Source organism: Hippopotamus amphibius, chromosome 12 (genome assembly GCF_030028045.1).
Source record: "Hippopotamus amphibius kiboko isolate mHipAmp2 chromosome 12, mHipAmp2.hap2, whole genome shotgun sequence".
NCBI lineage: Eukaryota > Metazoa > Chordata > Mammalia > Artiodactyla > Hippopotamidae > Hippopotamus > Hippopotamus amphibius.
In genome coordinates, this window is record NC_080197.1 from 80,876,831 (window position 1) to 80,898,056 (window position 21,226).

General features: G+C 50.8%; 1 protein-coding gene across 2 annotated transcripts in view; it reads left to right on the top strand.

The window, feature by feature from the left end:
* Positions 1 to 21,226, top strand: part of CACNA1C (calcium voltage-gated channel subunit alpha1 C) — a 475,916-nt gene that overhangs the window by 254,414 nt on the left and 200,276 nt on the right. The window lies entirely within an intron of this gene.

The window sequence follows — 21,226 nt, forward strand, 5'->3', positions numbered from 1 at the left end:
TTCCTTGGTGACGTTTGTATTAGGAAAACAATAGGTCTGTTTTCATTTCTAAGTTGTCGCACTGAATAAGCTTTTCCAGGCCGCGTGCCCTGTGTTTGGACAGTTCCCTCCCCTTGAGCCCCTGAGTTGCTTCTCTGTAAACGGTGGGATGGGCCGGGGGACAGGGCCGGGCTCAGGGAGCCAGCGTGGCACCTGAGTGTGTGCAGCAGCAGGAGCGCAGCCTTCCTCCCCACCCCGCCCTGTCCCCATCCCCGTCCTCCATCCCGGGGGAGGCCCGGCTGAGCAGGAAGGGCCCTTTTCTCATCTGCCACTGTCTGCGTGAGTGACGCCCGCTTTGCCAGCCTCCTCCGACCGTCAGAGGCTCACAAATATTTTGGCAGGTTGTCTGCCTGCTGCTGACGTTTTCTAAGCAGATAGTCTTGGCCTCTTGGAAGGGAAGGACCGCGAGGCTGGGGGTGCTGGGGGCAGGGAGAGAGGGCAGAACACTGGTTTTCAAGTCAGGAGACCCACCACTTAGGAGCCCCGCAGGCCTCCCTGAGCCCGTGTCCTCTGCAGGCTGGGTGGGTGGGCGGCTTGGGTCCTCCCTCCTCCCTGTCTGTGGACTAATTCTGTCCAGGGAAACACTGTAACATGTACCATCCAGATTTGCCATCTGAAGAGCGTTACCTGGGCTGCTCGGAGCCACGGAGAGAAATGGGGATGGAGAAGGGGGAGCAGACTCCAGAGAGGCTACCCAGCTCTGGGGCGTCCGTGAGTCAGTGATTGTGTGGCTGGCCATGCTTCGCCCAGCTCCTAGGACCATGTTTCTGAAACGAGAGTCTGAGGGTGCACGTCCCTTTCAGAATCCCACAGGGACGCCCTGAGCCCAACACACCAGGCCCTCCGGCACCACTGCCCCCCCAGGGGGGCACCTGGCAGCCCCTCAGCACCCCATTTGCCAGACGTGCTCACAAGCTCTGCACCTTGTGTTTGCTCTGCCTGGAAGGCCTGTCACCTCTGCCCTGGCAGCAGCTCCAGTGTCACCCTTTAGGGACGCCTCCCCTGACCCTGCCCCCAAGCAGGGAGCTCCGTCCTCGAGAACCCACAGACCACACCCTTGGGGTGCGCCTGCTCCCCTGACGGGCGTCCCCACACGTCCCCATCCCATCCACCTCCGTCGCCTGGCTCGCGGGAGGGGCTGGCTCGCGTAGACCGGCCTGCTGACCCTGGCTGCGTGCGTTACGGAGTCCAAGCTCATTCTGCTTGTCGCACGACAGGCCAGTGAATCCGAGACAAGGTGTTGAGGCAAGGAATACGACTTTAATATCCTTAGAGTTCCATTTCTTAAGTCGGGCACATAAGGGCTCATTTTATTATATGTATACCTTATATATACATGTATACACATATATGATTTGTATTGATGAATATAAAATCTCCTAATGAAAATTTTTAATTGAAAAAATAAAACAAACAAAAAAGCAAAAACAAACCAAAAAAGAAGGAACACTTTATTCAGAAAGCCAGCAAACTGAGAAGATGGCAGACTAATGTCTCCTCAAAAAACCATCTTATTGGGGTCTGGATGCTCGTTTGTTTTATAGAACCAGAGAGGGAGGGGCTGTGGGGAAGTAAAGTTAAAGGCCTATCAGTCTCACAAAAGATCTCCGGGGATAACCAGCCTCAGTGAGGGGATATGTTCATTTCAGCCACTCACACATGTGGGCAGAGCAGATTGTCCGCCGATGGGCTGAACAGAGGCACTTTAGTTCAGCATTCAGGCAGAGGGGCAGGGTTCCCGCAGGCAGGCCATCATGTATGATTACAGTAACAAAAGCAACAAAAAGCAAAGGTTAAAGTCAAAGAAACAGATCTAACATAGATTCCGATTTAGCTCCACGCGGTAACGTGCACCTCGCCCCACGGTCTCGCACCTGGTGCTGACTTAATGTCGCCCTTCTGTCCCAAACCTCGCCTTCTGGAAGGCCACCCAGCCATTTCTTCACAGGGACTCCCAGGAGTGGGCGGGCCGGGACCCATGGTCGGACCCCCTGGACGCTGCCCTAGAGGCTTGGCTTGTCAGGTGGGCACAGCCACACGCACCTCGGAGGTGGCTTGTGAGGTGCAGGGAGGCACGGAGGGAAGGACCCCAAGGGCTGAGAGGAGCCCGGGGCCACTGCCTTGGGCCCAGGGGAGGCGCGGCCTCTGAACAGCTATGAAAAAACCAGATCCCCCGGAGCACCTGAGCCTCCCAGTAAATCCACGCAGAGAACACCGGCAGTGGCCCCAGGGCAGGTGCTCCCTCCATGAAGTTAGAAGAACAGGCCACGGATCCACCCCAGGTTTCCCAGGGGTGTCCTTGTCACAGGGCATCAGGTCCAACCGGAACAGCTGGAAACAAGCACCTGGGTCCAGAACCCCTGGTTGTTCAGGCTCCCAGGCACATCAGGGATGCCTCGAGACCCCATCTCAGTGCCCCAGGCCACAGGCCCAGGAAAACGGAGCTTTTGTGCAGTTTGACCCAAGCCCTTTGCCCACGGGGGTTTCTGCCCTCAGATCATTAGCAACTCAGAGTATAAGCTCCTGGCTCAGAGTTCAAGCCCTGGCTTTCCTGTCTCTTGGCTTTTTGGAAACATTAATGCAAAAGTGCCTGCCTGTAAGCACTGGGATCTGATTCCTTCGCAAGGGAATTAGGAGATTCAGACAATGAGGCTTACAGCAGCAGTGGCCCATTTTTAAAAATTTCACTTCCTGGAGGTGAAAGTGAAGCGGGTGGGCTCCTGAAACTGCTGGCCGGGCAGAGGTCAGACGCCTGGTGCTTTGCGTGACCCCAGTCACTGCTCACTGCAGCTGTGTGGTGGGTAACGTGAGACCCATTTTACAGAAGTGAGGACTGAGGCCCCACATAGTTCAGTAACTTGCCCATATAACGCATCACTGGTAGCCTGGGCTCAGATGTAGCCTCCTTTGACTCTAGAAATCAGGTTATTCCTTCGTGTTCCGTTGCCCTAACGCAAAGGCTATCAGAACAAGGGCCTCAGCGATGGGGCAGCTCACGGAGGAACAGGCTTCACGTGGCATCCACGGAGCAGGTACTCGTGTGGTCCACACTGTCCCCATCACCTGCTGGGTTACTGTCAGTGGTGGAGCATGTCATTTGGAGTCAGAGGCGCCTGGGTGAGGGCCTGCCCCACCACCCGCCGGGCCTTGCCAAGCCTCCGTGTCCTCATCTATAACTTGCTAACCTCCAGCGGCTGCTCTGGATGTTGGACAGGGGAACACAAGCAAAGCGCTTTGCACGGCATCTCCTCTGCCCCCACATCAGTTCTGGTTACCCACCCCCGTGCACCCACAGTGCTGTTGCCCTCACGTGAAGCTGTCTTGCTTCTTGTCCACCTGCCTCCCCTCCAGTTACCTAAGATCAAGCACCCCACCTGGCCCTTGCCCTGCTGAGTCCCCAAAGCTGCGTCTTTGAAGGTGACAGACGTAAAATGTATTGTACTCCTGTTCGTGGCACATTGGTAGTAAGTAATAGGCACGTTTTCATCTGTGGCCTCACCTGATCATCTAAGCGGTCTCTGAGGTCGCTATGTAGGGCAGGCATCCCCTTTGGACCCTTGGGGAGACTGAGGCAGGAGTGTAAGGTTCTGGGGCCGGCAGGTGGGGAACAAGAGGAATCTCTGCCCTGCTCGCTGCCTGGAGCAGAGCATCCAAAATGGGGAAGGACAGACAGGACAGACCCCAGAGCCTGGGCGTGAATCCCAGCTCCCCACTCCTTTAGCCTGGTGTCCTAGGCAACTTACGTAACCTCCCCATGCCTCTGTATTCCCGTCTTCGCAAAGGGTACAGTAGCGCTTATAGGATCATGATGAGAATTAAGTGAGTTAATATCCACAAAGCAGGTATTAACTTAGTGTGTGCCTGGCGCCGAGAACACTGAGTGTTTGTTTAATGAAACTGCAAGCCTGGCTGTGCAGATGGACTCCTTACACCACGTCCTCGCCTCTGCAAATTCCGAGCGTCCCCATAATGCAGAGGAAGGGAACAGAGTGTCACCTGGTTTTCTGTTAATTAAAGACGGCTCCAGACAGGGTGTGAGCCTCCTGAGGGTGGTTCGAAATCCTTGCCTGAAGCATTGCGGCCATGCCTCGTATGTGAGCCTGCCTGTCCATGCCTCAGGCACGGCAGGTGCTCGAGCTGGTTAGAGCGTCTGGATGACAAGATGGCAGTGTCAACCCCAAGTGCTGGCACCTGCTGCTTGAGAAAACCTTGCTTTCCCACCTGGGCTGTGACGTCGCCAAAGCTGGGTAATCACCCAAGCGACACCTGACCTTTCTGACTGTTTACCTTATCGGTTGGCAGGGCTCCAGGCTGTTAAGGATGATGGGAAGTGGGGGGCGGGCAGACTGCCAGGTGTGGCAGGCTGGGCAAGAGCCCCACCCGAGAGCTGCTTTGAAGGGGCCGTGCCATGTGTTGCTCGGGCCAGAGCCAGGCCCCATGTAGAGCTCGGGGGAACAGGAGCCAGGCAGTCGGAGGAGAAGGTGGGAGGTGGCATTGCAAGCTGCGTGGAGGTGGAAAACAAAGGCCTGCCACACACTGCTGTGTGACCTTCAACGAGGTACTTAACCTCTCTGAGTCTCTGGGGCCCCATCTGGGAAACGGGGATATTATTACTGGCTCTGACTACTTCAGATGTGAAGTCATTTTTAAAATCTTAAAGTGCCACACGGCTGTTGTTGCGCACTGGAGGTGATCAGGCGTGTGTTGGCAAACACTTGCATTGCCAGCCCGGCTGGGGGCGGTCAGTGGCAGTGGCAGCCTCGGGGTCCTGGTGTAGGAGCAAGCAGCCAGGTTCTGCGGCACCACCGCTCACCTGGGCTTTGCTCCCTTCGAGGAATTATTCTTTGAGTCATGAGTTCAGTCATTACCAATTATAATACCTAATGAATAATAAGTTCGTTAGGTTTTCTTCCTGCCCATTTATTTGACCCCCTGCTAGGAGCGAGGTTGTTTTGTTGTGTTTTGTTTTCTAAAAAGGGTGAGAGGGACTTACCCCGTCCTATGGTTAAGACTTCCCCTATCAGTGCAGGGAGGTACAGATTCAGTCCCTGGTCGGGGAGCTAAGATCCCACATGCCTTGCTCCAAAAAACTAAAACAGAAGCAATATTGTAACAAATTCAATAAAGACTTAAAATAAATAAATAAATAAATGGGGTGAGAGTTGAAAGGACAGGCGGATTCTGAGGGTCTTGGAGTTGGGGGGATTAGCATGGCCTTGTGGGGGCAGGGGACTGGGGTATCTAGGCGACAGCACAGACCCACAGGGACAGGATGGAGGGCTGGAGGGATGGGGCACAGGCCAGTCTTCCCAAAATGTTCTGGAGGTCAGCCTGGTTTTCATACCCTTAACTCCTTTCTGACCCACGTCTCCCCCCAAAAAATCAAGTCGGAGCAGACACAGCTCCAGGCCAAAGGTACGTCTGGTATAGTGCACCTCTGATCCTGCCCCACAGCTACCCAGCCGGGTGAGCTTGTGTTTACCAGTCTGTTGAGGGCGAGGGTGGGCTGCAGCTGGAGGTGTTTCCAAGGCCCTGAGCGGGCGGAGGTGGAGAACCTGGTGACGGAACTGTAGCAACCGCGCGGGTGTCACATTGGAGACAGCTCTGCAGGGTCGGGAACAGCCATCCCGAGACTGCTTTCCTTTCCCTTCCTTTTTTTTTTCCCTTTAATTAATTTAAACTTTTTTGATTAAGTGACAGCTTTCATCACTCCTGGCAGCTGCTGAGAGACAAGATAATTTATAGATGCATTGACACTATATGATTAGGACAAGTACAGTAAATAACAGACGAAAGATGCTCTGAGCAACCTGAGGCCCCATTTCTTCAGCCCTACCCACCCACGTCTCCCTGCCAGGCGAGTCCCAGGTAGATGTCCTCATGTCACTCGGGGATGCCGGGAGCCTGGGATGCCTTCCCCACTGAAGATCGTACCTCAACACAGCCCCACCCTGATGCCCCAGGGGTTTTCTCAGAGTTACGGGGTCCCAGGGAAACAATTCTTTAGAAGTCCTCTGGTCAGAACTTCCTGGCTGGTTGCAGGGGCACCCTCAGGGCTTGGTCCAGGCAGGGCTGGGGACACAGGGGCTCTCAGGCCGGTTGCTTCCGGCTGACCTTGAGCACACCATCCTCCTCCTTCTGGATGCCATGGAAACACCGCCATTGTCTCTGGGCCTCAAGGTGGGAAAGCCTGAGACTCACTTCTAGGCCCCCAGCAAGGGCGATAATTAAACCCCCAGGGAAAGTGGGCCTCTGTCCACAGCCCTTCAAAACAGTCCAGGTCCGAAGCCCCTCAAGAACGTACCTTGTTACCTCTTCCTCCCGTCAACCGGAGATACTCATGGGGTGAGCCTCCTCCTCTTCCTGGGTGGAGCGTGTGCCCCCTGTTGCACACCCTCAGTCCAGCTTCCTAAGTGTTCCTTTTCTTAGGGCGAAGGGCACCCTACCCAGGTCATAAAGAGTCCACTTAGCAGGCATTTTGCATGCAGGGGGTGCACCCTGTGTATTTGTAACTGGTATTTTCTAGGTGAGATTAAGTCAGGGACATGCAACCTTGTGCAGCCCTTTACGATTAGCTGCTGAATTGGAACGCGAGGGTCCACTTCACCTCACGGGTCTGGCCTGCTGGGCGTGGTCGCTTCCCATGTGTCTGGAAGGAAGAAGGAGGGACCCTGGGTTCCAGAAGCTTAAGTGGAAAAGCCATATTATGGTAAATGAGGCATCTTGTTGGCTTCCGGGGATTGCTTGTTGGGGTGGAAGAAATAAAGCCATTGTGCTTGCCAGTGAAGATCACGCTTTTGTGGCTGGGTTTTGGTGTCCGGTCTTTGCAAAGAGCTGAGTGTGCAAGATTGAGGGGGAGCCTGGGAAGAGTCGAGCTCTGGGATCACAGGGAGGGATCCTGTCATCTGTGTTCCCAGCGCCCCTTGGCAGCTGGCACAGCACTTAGCCAACAGCAGGCGTCCCACAAACATGTGGTCCACTGCCCGGGAACCTGCCTTGTTGGAGGCACTCCTGCCTCAGTGTCCCCACTGGACAGCCAGGCCGCCTGGTCCTCGAAGGAGGACTTCTACTCCCTGAGGGAAATCAGGAAAACTGGGGGAAGGACGTGGGTGCTCTACTGAGCCAGGTCACTTTATGCTTTTAAGATTGTTTTCTTTGAAATATCTGTGGATTCACAGGAGCTTTGAGAGGCGGTGCAGAGAAGTCCTCAGTGCCCCAGTGGTGACATCTGATGTGACTGTGGTACAACATCAAACCAGGACCTGACCTTGGTGCAAGTCTGTGTACGGGTCACCTGTGTGGATTTGTGTAACCCCAAAGTCAGGACACAGGACGGCCTGTCACCACAAACATCGTCCTGCTGCCCTGTCACAGTCACACCCACCCTTCCTCCCACCCCCACCCCCACCCCCCACCCTGGCCCAGCAACCCCTCACTGTTCTCCATCTCTATCTTTTGTTATTTTAAGGATGTTTTATACATGACTTCTCTCCTTCCTGTGGATTACTTGCACATTTTCCAGGCTCTATTTTTATTTCTCTCCAGTGTTTTTGAGTGTATCTCTTTTCATGGTTGCTCTTAGGATTACATTGTACATACATAGTTTACCAGTCTACTGATACTACCTTTTACCAGTTCAAATGAAGTGTGGATGCTTTATCTCCTCTTATGCTCCCTGTTTATAGCATAATTGCCTTAGCTATTTCCTCCATGTACATGAGAAACTCATTAGTGTTACAACTTTTGCTTTAACAATTAAAGGTAACATTAAAAACTCAAGAGGAGAATGAATGTCTATCGCATCGTGCCGTAGTTTTGCTCTTTCTGATCTTTCTTCCTGAAGATCTAAGTTTCCCTTCTTTAAAAAAAAAATCATTTCTTTTCTATTTAGAGAACTTCCTTTCACTGTTGTAAAGGTAGGTCCTCTGGCAACACATTCTCTTAGTTTTTCTTCATCTGTGAAAATGCATTTATTTCCCCTCCATTCATGAAGGATATTCCTGCTGGCTATAGAATGGGGGTTGATAGTTCTTTTCGTTTGCACTGGAAGAATGTTATTCCGCTTCTTTCTGGCGTCCATGGTCTCCACTGAGAACCCCACTGTCATTAGAATCGTTCCCCCTCTCAATGGGGTGTCCTTCATTTCTCTTTCTCTGTCTCTCTCTCTCTCTCTCCTTTCAAGACTTTTTCTTTGCCTTTAGTTTTCCAGGGTTTGACTGTGACATGTCTCAGTGTGGATTTTACTGTCTGGGATTCACTCAGATTCTTGAATCTGTAGATTATATCTGTTGCCAAATTTGGGGAACTTTCAGCCATGATTCCTTTGAATCCTATTCCAGACCCCCACCCTTTCTCTTCTCCTTCTGGAACTCCTATGACATGGATGTTAGATCTTTTCTTATAGTCCCATGGGTCTCCAAGACGCTGCACTTTAAGACTCTCTATCTGTTGTTCACATTGGATCATTTCTGTTGTTCTCTCTTCAAGTTCACTGATTCTTTCCTCTGTTGCTTCCATTCTGCTATTGAGCCCATCTATTGAGTTTTAAAATTTCATTTGTTACTGTTTTCAAGTCTAAAATTTCCTATTTTTTGGCTGAGATTTTCTGTTTCTTTCCTGAGACTGTCTATTTTTTCATTATGTCATGGTTTTAAGCGTGTTTGTAATTGTGCGTTGAAGCAGTTTTAGGATGGCTGCTTTAAAATCCTTGCCAGATAATCCTAACATCTGGGTCATCTCAGTAGTGCTGTCTGTTGATTGTTTTTTCTCATTCAAGTTGACATTTTCCTGGTTCTTGGTGTGATGAGTGATTTTGATCACAAATTGGACATTCTGGTTGTTATTTAAAATCTTGTGTTATTGCTGGCTTCCTTTGACACCAACCCAGCAGGGGAGAGGAGTGCGCCTCATTGCTGCCAGGTGGGAGTGCAGGGCCAGCTTCCACACGCAGCCCCTGGGACAGTCAACAGGGCAGGGTCGCCTTGTTATGCGGGTGGGAGTTTAGGCTCCGCAATGGATCCCAACTGGTACCACCCAGGCTGGGTGGTGGGGGAGAGACCTCACCGCCATTGGGCAGTAGTGAAAGGTCTGACACTCCAGCAGGCCTCCTCTGACACCATCTCAGCAGGGAGGTGGGCAAGGGGGACCTCATTACTGCCAAATGCAGTACAAGTTCAGGACCTTCACACAGTCTCCACTGATTCCATGGGGGTACCAGGGACCCTCACAACCACCCAGTGGAAGAATGTCCTGGCTCCCCAGCTGGTCTTGTCTGATTCCACCCCAGCAGAGGGTTGGGTGCTTCATTACAGCCTGGCGAGGATGGAAGGCCCCCCACTCAGGCTTTGCTGGAGGAAGTGGGGGCAGAGCAATAGCTTGTCCTGTGGCATCTGGCTGGAGTAGAAGGGTTATTGTCTAAAGTTTTCTGTCTTAATTTAAAAATGGGCAAAGGATTTGAATAGACATTTCTTCAAAGAAGATATGCAAAAGGCCAATAAGCACATGAAGAGATGCCCAACGTCACTAGTCATAGGGAAACGTAAGTCAAAACCACGATGAGAAACCACCTCATGCACGTTAGAATGGATATTTTCAAAAGAACAGAAAATAGCAAGTGCTGGTGAGGATGTGCAGACATTGGAACCTCTGTGCATTGCTGGTGGGAAAGTAAAACGGTGCAGCGGCTATAGAAAACAGTGTGACTGTTCCTCAAAACATTGAACATAGACTTACCATGTGATACAGCAGTTCCTCTTCTGGGTATGTACCCAAAAGTAGTAAAATCTGGGACTCTGGCTATTTGTTCACACATGTTTATAGCAACATTCATTATTCCAAACTCCAAAAGATAGAAACAACCCAAGTGGTCTAACAGTGGATGAACAGATAAACAAAATGTGGTATAAATATACAATGGAATATTATTCATCCCCCAAAAAGGAGTGAAATTCTGATACATGTTACAACATTGAAGAATCTTGCAAACCTTATTCTAAGTAAAATAAGACACAAAAGAACAAATATTGTATTATTCTTCTTATAGATAGGCGGCCGCTAGAGTGGTCAAGTTCATAGAGACAGAGGTTGCATAGTGGTTACCAGGAGCTGGGGGAGGGGCAGTGGGGAGTTAGTACTTAATGGGACAGAGTTTCTGTTTGGGATGGTGGAAAAATGCATGAGGTGGATGGTGGTGGTGATAGTTGCACACCATGTGAATGTGCTTAATGCCACAACTGTACATTTTTAAATGGCTGAAGTGGTAAATTTTATGCTGTGCATATTTTACTACAATGTGGAATGAAGTTTGTCTTGCTAGGCTGCCCCTTTCCTGGGCCCTTAGCTAAAGAGAGCTGACCTCAGTCGGGTGTGTGTTGGTTTGTCTGCACCCACCCATTGGCATTTCTCAGTTTCCCAGAAACCCAGGGAACTCACCCCTGTGCCCTCGGGTCCTGAGTTTCCTTGTCAGTCTGTTTTCTTCTCTCCATCTTGTAGTCATCTTGTGTTTGTTTTATTTGTAATATCCATGGATGTTATTTGCACTTTGTGGGAGGTATGGGGAAAAATACGTCTGCTCCATCCTTCCAGAAGTAGAAGTCTCCAAGTTACTTTATTTTATGGAGAGAGTGCTGCCCATGTTTCATTTCTGTTGCTAGCCGGTGACGTCTCATTCATTTCCATATAGTATATAAAACTAGGGCTGAAAGCGTCTTTTGTTCAAGGGCTCCTACTTCTGACATAGTGTGTTACCATTTCTAAAAATTTCCAGAGCAGCAGATAAATAGCACAGTGGAGGAAGTGGGGGCAGAGCAATAGCTTGTCCTGTGGCACCTGGCTGGAGTAGAAGGGTTATTGTCTAAAGTTTTCTGTCTTAATTTAAAAATGGGCAAAGGATTTCAATAGACATCATAAAACTTCACTGCCCACCATCTCAGTTGCCCCAGGCTTCAGTGATGCTAATCCCTGGTGCGTTTGACTCGCACACACTTGCACCCATTCACGATCATAAAAGTAGTTTATTCTGCATGTGCTGCCGCTTCTCCTCTTGTCCTCCTTGCTACTTTCCTCAGCTCACACCTGCTGTCCCGTCCACACTTTTATTAGCACGTGTGATCAGACATGCTTAGGTTGGATTTGTCCTTTCGTCCTCATCGGGACTGCTGATTTTGAAAACACCCCTTGGAGGAAACAGCCTGGAGTGGCAGCAAAGCAGCGGGGCTTTGCATTAGGAGGCTTGAGTTTGGTCCCAGTGTTGCCACTCACCCGCTAATCATCTGATTCCCCTGAGCCTCAGATTCCTCATCATTAAAATGCAGGAAGGAGAATTAGGCCATCCCTACGGGCCCTTCCTGTGGCACCAGCTTCATGTTCAGGCCACTCACCTGTCATCGAATCAAAGACGTTATCGGACCAGGGAGTTGAGGCAGAGGTGTCTGATCCTTGACAATTATCTGCTGACGGCAAGGAGTTGGCAGTGGATGAAGAGACACTGTGTGAAGCATTTCCACCGGAGATTTGCATTTGTCACCAGGGTTTTTTATTTCCGTTGGTGACTGTGCTTGGAGTGATACCCAAATTAGAAGTGACTTTTGTCCTTTTCGCCCTTGAAGTTCAGTGCCTTAATCACAGGGCTTCTTTCACCTCTTCCTTTCTGTCTCCTGTTGACCCCCTCTACTCCTTCCTTCCTGAAGCTGAAGTGCTCACCCGAGCAGAGCAGGTCCCCTGTGCTCCCTCGATGGGGAGAGAAGAGCTAAGGCAGGGCCTACGGTCACCGAGGCAGGCAAAGCAACCCAGGGCCGTGCCCCGAATCCCTGTCAGGGCGAGGGGAGAAATAGGCGAGAAAGGAAATGGAGCAGGAGGGGAGCTGGGGGGCAGGAGAGATGGATGAGCCGGGCGGCTCTGGGAGACAGGTGCGCAAACACGAGGGCATCTCCCGTCGGCGGGGGATGAATCCGCGTCACCCGTCAGCTGCCAGGGCTCGGCAGGCTGGCAGCGCCGTCCTCTCTCAGACCCCGGGTTGTTTGTAGCTGCCAGCCTGGGATGGCGGGACTGTGCACCCTGCTCCTATTAGAATTGGCCAGAGGGACAGGTCCCACCACAGAGCAGTGTGGCCTGGCCGGACACGGCACCCGCGGTCTTGCAGAATCTGCATCACCTCAGCCCCTGCAGGGCATTATGTCAGCCGCCCCACAACCCTGTGCTCTGGAAACAAGACCTTGGGGAGGGGAGCACGAACCAGGTACTCGCCCTGCCTACGCGGGGGCTCCCTCCTGCAATCCTCCTGCTTGCCTTTACACCCAGCCTCAGAGAAGAGACAGGAAGCAGCCCTGCTCCTGCGGTGCCCCTAGGGGGAGAGTCACGTGGGAGGCACAGCCGGGGGTGAAGGTCTGTGGTGATGAGGATCTGCTGCCCGGCTCTTGGGCAGCGCCCTGGAAGGAAGCCCCCGGGGGCCCGGGGTGAGCCTGCTGGTGCTGCGTGATGAAGCCCCTTCCCCAGCAAAGCTCCGGGCGGGCAGCATCCCTGGTGCGGTACCTGTTAGAAGGTATCCTGGAGAAACCCCGGGGTGAGGCGTGGGTTGGTGACTCATCACCCCCTCGGTGCCTCTCGGGCCCTCCATGTGTCTTTCAAGGGGTGGGGCACAAGGGTGGGACGCCCAGCAGGTGGGAGACACACGGAGGGCCAGGGCTCGGCCAGGGGACAGGCAGTGATGGGAACTGCCCGGCAGGGGTGCCGAGGGTGCTTTGCTGCCGGAGTTCGGTCTCTGCCACTGATCCCGACAGCCTAATGCAGTCACCAGCCTGTGGTGAGCGCTCAGGAAATCATCTCATTTTTTTGAACCAGGGAATAAATAAGTCTCTTGATCAATATGTAAACAAGTAGAGATTTGACAGATGCCTATCAAATGGATTTACTGCATTTTCAAACGACTGAAGCCAGAAGGAGGGGCTGTGTTGAAGGAAAAGACAGCGTCTGAACCCAGGGGTCTCTATCTGCCGACTGTGACCCAGCAAACGGTTCTGGTTCTACACAGTGGTATCACGAGGTCGGTAAGATGGGGAGGCACTGAGGAAAGACTGAGAAACACGCAGTTTTGCCCAAATCTAACAAATTGAAGTGTAGGTGACATTTATAATGTAAGTTAAGAGGCTGGGAAAGACATTCATAACATCAGTCAGCTTTTGGGCCTGTGTGTTGCTCTTCTGGTGAATGAATGAGTGAATGAATGAATGAGTGAATGAATGAGTGAGTGAGTGAATGAATGAATAAGTGAATGAGTGAATGAATGAGTCAGTGAATGAGTGAATGAATGAGTCAGTGAATGAATGCATGAATGAATGAATGAGTGAATACACTCTGATAAGTTGAAACTGACTCCCTGCTCTCCCTCCACCCCATCCCCCCCTGCCCCCTGCCCCTTGGCTGCATAAATCACCGTATGAATTTATGGCGCCTGTCAAATGGAGCCACCTGAGATGAAAAGGTTCATTTAGTCGCGGGGACAGTGTCAGCTCAGCTCTGACAGATAATCCTGCCGCCGCTCCAAAGCCTGCGGCCCCAGAACCACTCACAGTGAGACCGCAACTGCTGGGTTGGGGTTCGACGGCTACTTCTGGCCGGATCCAGCTCCATCCCACCATCTCTCCCAAGTCCCACTGCCACGCGATCCCCAAGCCACCCGGTCCTGTCCCGCCAGCCCACTCCTGCTGGCCCTCCACGCGGCCCCCTCCCTCTGTCCCCGCCACTCCCCTCATTCTGCCTGTTCGGCCGTTATCTGAATATAGATTCCCAGTGGAGATTGTGACGTGAAACCATCCACGTGCTCCATGCCCGGGGTTTGCCCTGCGTGAGGGCCGTGCAGTGGGACTAGACGGTCAGAGTCAGAGACCGCGTTCAAGCCCTGGGCCCGACGTTGGCTCCCTGTGGGCCCTGGACAGGCTGCTTGACTTCTCTGAGCCTCGGGCTCCTCACCTGTGGTTGGGGGGTGGGGGGTGGCACCAGCCACCTGGGACAGGAGTGCGTTGACGTACCGCATCCACGGGTGGTGGGCGCTCAAGCCGCCTCCTTCTCTCCTCACCCCACGGGGCTCCATCCTTCATCGTTTCCTCTAAAAGGACTGACACACCGTCCAGGGCCCTGGTGAGCCCGCACCTGGGCATGGAGATTTCCCGAGATGGTGAAGGACTAAGTCTCATGTGAACTCTGGGGAGGACGCCGGCTCCCTGTGGTGATGATTCTGCTCACTAGTGCAGGGTGGGTCGCCTGGGCATAGATACCACAGGGGAGGTGTGAGCATCACCATGGCAGCTCTGCCTGGACCCACCATCCCGGAGGAAAGCCCATGTCTTCTGAGATGTTCATAGCTCTTCTGAGATCACAGAAGCCACGCAGTCTGTGGTCTGAGTGTCCAGCCTGGAGCCTGGAGTCTGCGAGAGGCTGAGATGCCCTCTGTGTCTGGCTGGTGTTGGGGAGGGGCCCCCAAGCTTCCTGGGCGTAACGGCCTCACGCAGACCTTGTCATGTTGCAGTGACCTCTGACTCTTCTGGTCCTACTCTGGGCTTGGCTGCTTCAGGCAGGGGTGCTGCTTCTGCATCTTGCGGGCACCAGGTAGTAAATGTCTGTGGACATTATCAGAACTCGGGTCCCTGGGGCCCAGTGTCTGACTGGACCACAGGCTGATTCTGGCCCAGCGTGTGGGGTCAGTTCTGTAGACCCTGGGCTGTGCGGGGTGGGAGAGAGCAGCAATGGGGAACAGTGAGTCAGGGGAGAGCTCTCACCCCAGGGCAGAGGCTGCTGGTGCTCTGACCTCTCACCAGGAGCATCCAGCCCTGAGCCTCAGGGGACTTCGGGCCAGAGGGCTCAGAGGTCAGCAGCGGGACCCTGGCTGCAGTCGGGCAGAGGTGCTGGGTCTCTGGCTTGTTTTCTGCACAGAAGAGAGACAAATGGTCAGCTCTTCCAGGAGAACCCGAGACTCACACCCCACAAGCCCCTCCTTCCAGGTGTGTTGACCACACCCGCTGTGTGCATCCTGGGCTCCCGACACGCATGTGCATGCACCCTCTGTGGGCAGACACCTGGGCATCACGGGTGTGGCCGTGGGAACCTTAACCCTGGACATCTCTGGGCATAAACCAACTGCAGTGATGTCCCACTTTTCTTTCCTGCTCTCACGTGTCTTCTCTTCCTGGCTATTCTGCCTTTTTCCTCCCTTCCGTGTTCTAATTTTCCTCTCTAGCACTTTTTTTGTCTCTATTTTATTTTATTTTTTTAAATTGAGGTATAGCTGATGTACAATATTATGTTAGTTTCAGGAGTACAACATAGTGATTCATAATTTTTAAAGGTTATACTCCATTTAAAGTTATTACAGATGTATTTCTGTACATTAATTTTGTATCCTACAACTTCACTGAATTCATTGATGAGCTCTAGTAGTTTTTTGGCAGTGTGTAAGATTTTCTATGCATAGTATCATGTCATATGCAAACAGTGACAGTTTTACTTCTTCCTTTCCAATTTGGATTCCTTTTACTTATTTTTCTTGTCTGATTGCTGTGGTTAGGACTTCCAATACTGTGTTGAACAAAAGTGGCAAGAGTGGACATCCTTGTCTTGAGGAAATGCTTTTAGCTTTTCACTCTTCCGTAGGATGTTGGCTGTGGGTTTATCGCATATGACCTATGTTTACCACTATGTTCCCGCTATACCAACATTGTGGGGGATTTTATTCATAAATAGTTGTTGAATCTTGTCAAATCTTTTTCTATGTCTATTGAGATAATCATGTGATTTTTATTCTTCAATTTGTTAATGTGGTGTATCACACTGGTTGATTTGTGGATATTGGATCATCCTTGCATCCCTGCGATTAATCCCACTTCACAGTGGTTTATGACCTTTTTTAAAATTTTTAATTTATTTTTCAATTTTTTATTTATTTATGTTTTTTGGCTGCATTGGGTCTTCATTGCTGCATGTGGGCTTCTCATTGTGGTGGCTTCTCTTGTGGAGCACAGGCTTCTAGGCACTCGGGCTTCAGTAGTTGTGGCACACAGGCTCAGTAGTTGTGGTGCACGGGCTTAGTTGCTCCGTGGCATGTGGCATCCTCCTGGACCAGGGCTCGAACCTGTGTCCCCTGGATTGGCAGGTGGATTCTTAACCACTGCACCACTAGGGAAGTCCCTATGATCCTTTTAATGTATTGTTGGATTCAGTTTGCTAATATTTTGTTGATGATATTTACATCTATAATCATCAGTAATATTGGCCTGTAATTTTCTTTTTTGTGTGATGTCTTTGTCTGGTTTTGATATCAGGATGATGGTGGCTTCCTAGAATGATTTTGGAAGCATTCCTTCCTCTGCAGTTTTTTGGAATAGTTTCAGAAGGATAGGTGTTAACAGTCTTCTCTAAACATTTAGTAGAATTCACCTGTGATGCCATCTGGTCCTGGACTTTTGTTTGTTGGGAGTTTTTTAAATTACTGATTCAGTTTCATTTCTGGTAATTGGTCTGTTCATATTTTCTATTTCTCCCTGGTTCAGTCTTGGGACATTGTACATTTCTAGGAATTTTTCCATTTCTTCCAGGTTGTCCATTTTATTGGTGTGTAGTCATTTATAGTAATCTCTTGTGATCGTTTGTATTTCTGTGGTGTGGGTTGTAACTTCTTTTTCATTTCTGATTGTATTGGTTTGGGCCTCTCTCTTTTTTTTGTGATGAGTCTGGCTAACGGTTTATGAATTTTGTTTATTTTTTCGAGGAACCAGCTCTTAGTTTCATTGATCTTTTCTACTGTTTTTTTAATTCTCTTTATTTCATTTATTTCTGCTCTGATCTTTATGGCAGCACCTGAATTTAAAACCAGGTGCTCCCCTCCTAGAATCATGGAAATAAAATCAAGAATAAACAAATGAGACCTCATGAAACTTAGAAGCTTTTTCACAGGGAAAGAAATCATAAACAAGATTAGAAGGCAACCCTGAGAATGGGAAAAAATAGTTGCCTACGAAACAACAGACAAAGGATTAACCTCCAAAATATACAAGCAGCTCATGCAGCTTAATACCAAAAAAGCAAATAACCCAATCCAGAAATGGGCGGAAGACCTAAATAGACATTTCTCCAAAGAAGACATACAGATGGCCAACAAACACATGAAAAGATGCTCAACATCACTCATCATCAGAGAAATGCAAGTCAAAGCTGCAATGAGGTATCACCTCACACCAATCAGAATGGCCATCATCACAAAATCTGGAAACAACAGATGTTGGAGAGGGTGTGGGGAAAAGGGAACTCTCCTGCACTGTTGGTGGGAATGTAAGTTGGTACAGCCACTATGGAAAACAATTTGGAGGTTCCTTAAAAAACTACAAATAGAACTACCATATGATCCAGTAATCCCACTACTGGGCATATACCCAAAGAAAACCATAATCCCAAAAGAAACATGTACCATAATGTTTATTGCAGCACCATTTACAATAGCCAGGACATGGAAGCAACCTAAATGCCCATCAACAAATGAATGGATAAAGAAGATGTGGCATATATATACAATGGAATATTACTCAGCTATAGAAAGGGATGAGATGGAGCTATATGTCATGAGGTGGATGGACCTAGAGTCTGTCATACGGAGTGAAGTAAGTCAGAAAGAGAAAGACAGATATTGTATGCTAACTCACATATATGGAATCTAAAAATGGTACTGATGAACTCAGTGACAAGACAAGAACAAGGACACAGATGCAGAGAATGGACTGGAGAACTCGAGGTTTGGGGGGGGCAGGGGGTGAAGGGGAAACTGAGACGAAGCGAGAGAGTAGCACAGACGTATATATACTACCAACTGTAAAATAGATAGCCAGTGGGAAGTTGTTGTATAACAAAGGGAGTTCAACTCGAGGATGGAAGATGCCTTAGAGAACTGGGACTGGGAGGGTGGGGGGGAGTCGAGGGAGGGAGGGAATACGGGAATATGTGTATAAAAACAGATGATTAAACTTGGTGTACCCCCCAAAAAATAATAAACTAAAAAATAATAATAAAAAACAAAAACAAAAAAACCAGGTGCTCTGCCTCCAGAGACGGGGCTCCTAACCACCGTGCCCTGAGCCTCAGCTAACACAACAAGGCGGGAGGACAAGGTGGGAGTCCGGCCGGTGGCAGTTGGGCGCCTGTCCATGCGGAGCAGGGGAGGGGAAGGCCGTGCTTACCTGGCACCTGCCGTGCGAGTCAGGGCCACACGAGGGCCTGAGGGATTCCTCACGCCCTGGGGCCCCTGTTGATCTGTGGACCCCAGGGAAACACGTATAAAGCCGCACACCAAGCCCTGTACGCGATTTCTTATAGCCCAGGCAGAGGAGGGGAAGGGGCGTTCATTCTACAGATTAGAAAACTGAGGCCCAGAGATGCAACATGCCTCACCCCAAACAGGAGCCTCTTGACCCAGTCGGGGTCTCAGCCCTGAAGCGGCTGTGGGTTGGGCCGCATAGAGGAGAGGGTCACTGCTGGCACCCGGATCCCCAAGGCCCTTCGTGTGTCCTGTAAACTAGGAGCAAACTTCCTTTGCCCGCAGCCCTCTTTAGCAGGTTTCTGGAATGTCCCTGAGAACTTGGAGACCCGGAAGCATGAGGTCCGGCCGTGGGACACCGTCTGCTCCCTGTCAAGCCTCTGCCCAGGCTGTGGGGCAGAGCCAAGCCTCTCGTGGGACTCAGAGTGAGCCCCCCGGCCTGGCTCCCCCAAGACCTGAGCCTCTTCACCTGCCGCAAATACACCATTTCTGACAGTCACTGTGAGGATGGAAGGGCCTTTGGGTGGGGGGCTCTTTGAGCCATCCTGGAGCGAGGTGCGTGCGCCGAGACCCCCGTTCCCTGCGCTCCCGAAGTGTAGGAAACACTCTTATTTCAGACAGATCCTGAATTAGACTAACAATACTCAGTAGCCACAAAGATAAACTGTATCTGGTGCTAACGGAGTTGACGTCCTAAAAAGACTCTTTCTTTTGCCTTTAAATAAAACACTCAGATTATTTTTCTCATCCTCCCAACCCAAAGGGTCAGAAAATGTAAAGCTGAGCAAAACACTTTAACAAGGAACTTATAAATGTTTGTAAAACATGCTGCGATGGTAATATTTTTATGGGATCGTCTGCTCGATTAGCCCAATAATTTAATTTCCAACTTTGCTTCATAGATGAGAAAATATGAAGTTGAAGAATATAAAAGACTTACTTGGCTAATGTCACAAAGCAACTTAGAGGCCACACATAGCCAGGACCTTCTGCACTTTGTATCATATCCTCTAAGAACCCCTTAGTGGCAGTAGTTTTTTTGAGGGACAAATGGGGTTCCCCTTAGGAAACGGGGTTGTCCAAGAGGAGCTGTCAGGTTCCCATGGCCCAACCAGAGCAGCCCAACAACCGAATTCCCTCTTGTTAGGAAAAGAGGTTTTTCCCTCCACAGAGCCTGTGACTCCTTTGCTTTGTCCGCTCTGGTCTCGGATGGTCCCTGGCCTTCCTGTCATTCTCCACCCTGGTCATGCCTGTGCTAAGGTGTAGTGAACTTGGCAGTGAGTGAAATACCGTTCTCTGTTTCTCTTCTTGGGGAAATCCATCAGTAATTAGACTCATTTTTCAATTTTGCCACCTAGAAACAGAAAATGCCTGTAAATCTCCCCAAACAGAAATCAAATGTAGCCGATTTAATTACCAACGAGTAAACAAGGTGATTCTGCCTCCATAAGACACCCAAACGCGTTCATAACTGGCTCATTAAACTACCGTAGAAATGATTATTCACTGTGAGGAGGAGGTGGGGGGGGAGCAGGGGATGTGCAGACATATGCTTTCATGGGAAGGTGATGAGCTGGTGCCCCCGGGAAGGGGGGACCATGGGGGCACGGGAACAACCCAGTGGTCGTGGCACCTCTGCAGACACATCTGTGAACCGAGGCAGGCCTCGTCCTTTCTCACCAAGAATCTCTCCTTCCTCCAAGTACCCCCACCCGGCCGTCCTGTAGGAAGACGCTTCCAAACTTCCTCAGGTGGGTTTACCTACCAGGAGTAGGTGGGCACTTTGGAAGCCTCCCTGAGATATAATTAGGGTGATTGTAACCTCTAGTTCACCTGGAATCACCCCCGTTTACACCTGCGTCCCCACTAATTAGTCACAGTGTCCTCTTTCACTCTCAAAGCTGCCCTTGTTTGGCAGGTAAACTATATGGTCACCCCGTGCATCCCGCAGGGAGGGTACAGTTGTACGTTGGCACTGATGCACTGATGGTCGTTGTGTTGGGAAGGATGCTGAGGTCGTGTTATGGGTCAGCAGGTGAGTTCACAGTGATGGCTGAGTGGCATCTGCCAGGAGGGCCGGGGGGACGTGGCTTGTGCCCCAGACAAAGGTCAGAAGATGGGGGTCTGCACGCAGCACTGCTCTGGTCATCTTGGGGGGTCATTTCTATCTGATGTTGAACCAGGTCACTCACAGGGCCTCTCAGTTTCATGAGTCTGTCTAACCCTGTGCCGAGTGGGATGTTGCCTCATAGGACGCCGGAGCCCCCTTCCTCCCCTGAGATTCTGTAGTCCTTTGCTGATTTTATGAGATAGTTCCCTCTGTCCCAGAGGGAAGCTACCCTTTGGGGTGATACCCGCTGGTATTCCCACAGCACTTTACGGTTTACAGAGGACGTCCACGAACGTGGGCACAAGCACACGACACGGACTGTGTCCATCCTCTTCCTTCTGTGGATGAAAAAATTAAAGCTGAAGTTAAGGACCGGTGCTCTGGGCTCAGCAGCCCAAGGTCAAGCCCTGCCACAGCTCTTAGAGTCTGTGTGGTCTGGGCGAGCAGACCCGCCTCCCACGTCTCAATCTCCTGGTCCACGGGGAGGGCCGATACCCCGGCATCATATTGTTGTAACAATGGAAGGAAATAATTCAATAATTCGTGCCAGGTGCTTGGGACCAGGGTCGGGGCTTAGAACACTCTGGGTAACGTTAGTTCTTGGTGGTGGTGGTGGTGGTCGCCGTCATGGCAACCAGCTAGTAGCTGATATGACGGGGACTCTTCTCAGGCACTGTGACCCCAGGGTCTATGACCCCAGCATTCATTGTCCTCGTCCACCGTAGGATTTCTATCCACAAGTCAGAAGCAGCAAGCATAATAACAGGAAAAATGGAGACCGTGTT